Genomic DNA, 5,715 nt, shown 5'->3' with positions numbered 1-5,715 from the left:
TATGCCGTGGGCGCTGCTTAAATCAATGAGTGGCTTGTCACGAGCATCGTCAAAGTAGAAGCAACACAGACTCAATTTCCGGTCATACCTTTCAAAATAAAACGGCACTGGCGAACTAAAACATTTAAACATTGAGTTAAGAGAGATTGCAATTATTCAAAGGAATCTCACACAACAACACCATTTTGATTTACATCGTGGGCTTATTATTGGGGGATGTATCATTTAAATATGAATTATTTATATAAAAGGGGACAATGGTCAGGTTGCAAATGAAGAAATGTGCATTATTAGTACAGATTTATTTTGGCCAGTTATTGCTACCAAACTTCCTAGCTTGTGTTTAGCATTGACGAATTAAGGTCTCAGATAATGTAGGCCTACATGGAATAAAAAGCCCCTGCAGATCACAAGCAATTGGACAATTCTAATTTACTGGCAGCCTGTAACAAATCTATCAAACCCCTAAAATGTTTGTCTTTAGGGGTGTTCTAGCAGTGTCCACATCATATATGCATTGCATTAAATTACACGTCTAAAACTCAGCAAAATGTTTTTCTACTTTTTTTATTTCCATGTGTGTGTGTGTGTGTGTGTGAGTGCGTGTGTGTGTGTGCGTGTGTCACACACGCACGCGCACACACACACACACACACGTTCTCACTCCCAACCCGTCACATATTGACGGACGGTCAGGGCCAATGAAGGTCTAGAGTAGACTCTATGGGACGCCCTGCCCGTAGAAGCCTGACTTCCAAGGGGTACCCTGTACGTAATAGTGACGGGGAGGGGCCCTGACCGTCCGTCAATATGTGACGGGTTGGGAGTGAGAACGTGTTGCGCACACGCGCACGCACGCACACACACGCACACCAGCACGTTCTCACTCCCATCCCGTCACATATTGACGGACGGTCAGGGCCCCTCCCCGTCGCTATATTACGTACAGGGTACCCCTTGCCCGTCAGGCTTCTACGGGCAGGGCGTCCCATAGACCTTCATTGCGGACAGCGGACCCCTTGACCGTCAGGCTTCTACGGGCAGGGCGTCCCATAGACCTTCATAGACCACGTGATCAACAACAATGGCCGACCTTCGTGTTATTCTTGGTGGAAAATGCCTATTTTAAGGTTCATTTGGCCAATAAAATGCGTTTTGATGTCATTTTATGCGATTAATATGAGTTGTTATTTCTGATTATTTGTGCAGTACATGTACATGATGTTTAGTTTGCTAGTTATGACGAAGATTACTTCATGAATGTGCACACATTCATGGTTGCTAAGGTGTTTGCGATGGACGCTGCAACAGAGACCACGTGATCAACAACAATGGCCGACCTTCGTGTTATTCTCGGTGGATAATGCCTATTCTAAGGTTCATTTGGCCATTAAAATGCGTTTTGATGTCATTTTATGCGAGTAATGAGTTTTTATTTCTGATTATTTGTGCAGTACACTTCATGAATGTGTACACATTCATGGTTGCTAACGTTTTTTTGGTGGAAATGTGTTTTTTCACAGCAAAGTCACCCTCTGTACTTGGACTTATTGGGAGAATCTAAAGGCAAGAACATCCCAAATATTCATTTAGGTCTTTATTTTAGACCAGGCATCCTCAAACTACGGACTCCGGTCCGGATCCGGACCGAACCACCACTGTCTCCGGACTCTGAGCAAATTATACTTTTCATATGTATTATATCTCTGCATTATATGTGAGACATCGCCACAACGCATTCGCAACGAGTCAAAATTCTCCGCTATGTCCACTGCAAACAGCGCTCTGCATGTCTGACTGTTCCACTGTGTTCCACCTGTGTGTGTCAACGCTTTGGTCCAATCACATTCAGCATCCAGTCAGCGTTTTTCCCCCCCAAACAATCTGCGAATCAGAGGCACAGTAGGGCGGGTCTTCGCGGACTGCGGGTGGGAAAAATGTGTGTATCTCTTTCAACCTGTCTAAGTCAGAGCGAGAATTTAAAAAAAAAAATTCAGAGCGAGAGTTAACAGCTCATCTAGTTCCATCTGTACTGTAGCTAGTAGCCTAGTTTCACCTTCCGGGGCGGCAACTGACACCCTAAAAATAGGCCTTGCCACCCGAGCTGCCACCCCAGTTGGCAGCTTTGTTTTAAAAGAAAAGTTGTGGCTCATCGGACATTTATGAGAGAAAGTCTCTAATGTCCGAGTGCAAGTGAATGCAGCACAAGATGCGCGTCATGTAACCCCTCCCCCGGTCCTGGCGCGAGCGTGGACATATGATTGGCGAAGATTTCATTTTGAACTGGACGGCGCAAAACGAGAAGCATTCGGACCCAAGCACTGAAGGAATGAGGTATTTGTGGTCTACAATGACAGAGAAGAGACTGTCAGTTTGGCTGTACTCAGCATTGAATCAAAACGCACTAAAGCTGTTGATCTTAATAAGTTTGTGAGGCGTTTTGCTGAACAAGATGGTAATCGCCGCATTCAGCTGTAATAGACATGTCAACTTGATGCTCTGCTCACGGATGAGCATACACAACTGTTAAGATGATGACCTTACGTGTGTAAATATATTGTTTTCTTTGAGAGGGTCTTCCCCCAAAAAACAGTTTTAAGTCCTGAGAAAGTCAAATAAGACGGTGTGTAAAACTACACTGCCCAGCCAAAAAAAAGTAACCACTTTGATTGAACTAGGCCAGTAGGTAAGGACTTTCCACTGGATAATAACTGAAGTATAAAAGAATGCATGACTGAAGTGATAGACACCATGTTGAAGGCAAACAAAAAGAGGAAATAACAGGTAAAATCAAGCAAATCCCCTCTCAGATTGCACAGCAACCAGAAGAACATAAATACTGGCTGGTGATTTGATTCATCAGCTTTGTGATGGAATAAAAAATGCACAGTGCATTTCCTTAGCTGTGGGTGAGTCCACTGACACCACTCACAATGCTCAGTTGCTGGTGTTTGTGAGTTGTTATGATGAGGCAAAGGGGGAGTTTGTTGAAGATGTGTTGGGCCTGACGAACCTCAGTGGACACACAAGGGGCAAGACATGTATAAAGCAATAATGGGAATGCTGAATGAAAGAGGGTGCAGCTGCCTTTATTCATAACTGTGCAGCTCTTACACTGCGACTCTGAGGGATCAAGCACAGACACAACAACAATGAAAACTGCTGCATACAGATTATTTTTGTTTTTGCAACCTCGTGTTAAGAATCTTGTTGCAATTGTTTAAAAGTTTGAATGACCGTAATAAACGGACCTTTGTCTTATTGAAACATTTATTTTGGACCTTTAAGATTTGTATTTGAGTACCCCTGTTTTAGACCTTTAGTGTTGCCGTCTGTGAGGAAAATAAATGGAGCTCAGAGCCTCGTATTTTTAAAATATTTTTTTCCTTCTAATTTGTTATTCTTTTCAAAATAGCACACTGTTATTTACTCACCAATAACACACAATTATCCTTGGTTTAATTCCATAATCTCGGGCTTTTTTGGCGTTCGTCAGGAACTGAATTTCAAAATAAAAATAACCGGAAACAGACGTAGGCATTTCGAGCGATTATCCAGGATCCTCAGCTACGCTGATTGGATGTTTTAGCCGCAATAGATGCTGGGATTTGGTGTTTATATTATATGAAATCCGGAAAACATTTTAAAATAATAAAATAATACTTAATTCCGAGTGCTCTTGCTTTTCTCTTTGGAAGTCATCACATAACGGCATTGTAATACACGGTTCGGCTGCATTAAATATTACATATCTGCCGTAGTTCTTTATTTATAGAGCCCTGATGAGAAGACCTTTGGAAAAACTGAAGAAATGCCGCCGAAACTGAATACTTGACGTGGATCATAAATATTTCAACAATTAAACAACATCTTCAATTTCTCTTCACACAATACGTCTCCTTGCAGTATCAACACTAATTCGGCTGACTTTTACATTTGATATAATTCATAGATAGGTTATATTTACACCATAACGGTGCACAGCTGATATAAAAGGACTTGTCGTTTTTAAAGATATTACTGATTTGAATTGGATTGAATTTTGAATGTAAGAATGTAAATACTGAGTCTGAAATAGTATAGCAATATGCTGTAAAATTATGTGAAAGCATGAACAAAACTACACATCTTCAGATGTTGTACATACAAGTGTCCAACACTAATAATACAAAGTTATTATGGCTGTGTGGACCTTGTGTGCACCGCCTAGTGGTTAAAGCACGTTATTGAATTATTGTTTTTATGTGTTATATTTGATTAATATAAATATTAAGAGTACATACTTTCATGGGGGAAAGTAGAAGGTCTGTGATAGAAATATAGAATATAAAAAATAAAGAAGATACTATAAGTGATCACAATAAAACAGTTTAGTGCAGGATGTACAAAGATATTAATAGGAGGAGGTGCAAAACAGAAAAACGAATTAACCTTTATTTAAACATTAAATAACAGATTAAGGTCTTCTTTTAAATAAGAAAAAAGCTTTGGGGGTATCACAGATAAATATTAAGCCTGACAAAGTACTTAACGTCTAATATATTGCTTTCCTGCAATGTTAACTATGTTGAAGCACTTATTTTAACTGATATTATACATATGGATTATACTCTTATGTAGATAGATAAAATAAGAAATGTGCAGAATATGACAGTTTAATGGTGGAGGTACACACATATTGATAGATGTCTTGTAATGCACTGTTGAGGAACCTGTGACCCAAGTTTTTCATTCATTGCATAACTATACCGTAGTTGTGTATATGATATGTCAATAAACCTTTGAAAATCTTGAAAGGGATGTGCAAAATAGCCATAATATACAGTCTTTAATGAACTATTAGTAGAGAATAACGAGTAATTAATATACTTTATTACTCGTTTCCATTCATGTCAATTGCAGATACATGTTTAGTCTTCTCAAGCACCAACTATCAAATATCTCTCCTGATTGTTGGCACTTGACAATCACCTTACCTGAATTTTACTCAGGTGTAACTAAAGTCTGATTTAAGGGTTGTTTATATTTCACATCATTAATCAGAATCTGCAAAGTAACTCAAATAAGTGTAGTGGAGTAAAAATACCAGGTTAACCTCTGAATTGTAGTGGAGTAGAATTACAAAGTAACAATGAGCTGTCATGTGGGTATTAATGCTGCGCATTATGGACACATGCGATTTTCACCCATTTATTAATTATATGTTTTACATTTGATAACACCAATGTGTTTAATACTGGCAACTTCTAATTGTAGGAAAAACGAAAACGTTCAGTAGAGACGTCCCATAGACCATTTTGCGAAACACAATAGTGTAGTGTGTAGTTCTAGGGGGGGCGTTCGATTCCAGTTTTGGATAGTCTGGCGTGGTTTCGTTCCATTTCAAACAGCTGTTTGACGCTCGGCGTAACCTTGGCGCACTGCCACTCCAACATCCAATCCCAGACCTTGAAGATTAATCACGGGGACTGTAGTCCTAAACGATAGCTGGGGATTATGGGTAGTGTAGTGTCTTCGGCCATCCTAAACTCAAAAATGTTGACAATCGCAATGATGCTCGAAATGTCCCTTATAGGCCTACGTCTGTTTCCGGTTATTTTTATTTTGAAATTCAGTTCATGACGAACGCCAAAAAAGCCCGAGATTATGGAATTAAACCAAGGATAATTGTGTGTTATTGGTGAGTAAATAACAGTGTGCTATTTTGAAAAGAAT

This window comes from Gymnodraco acuticeps, unplaced genomic scaffold, assembly GCF_902827175.1.
Source record: "Gymnodraco acuticeps unplaced genomic scaffold, fGymAcu1.1, whole genome shotgun sequence".
Lineage (NCBI taxonomy): Eukaryota > Metazoa > Chordata > Actinopteri > Perciformes > Bathydraconidae > Gymnodraco > Gymnodraco acuticeps.
Note: the sequence above shows the minus strand (reverse complement) of the source record.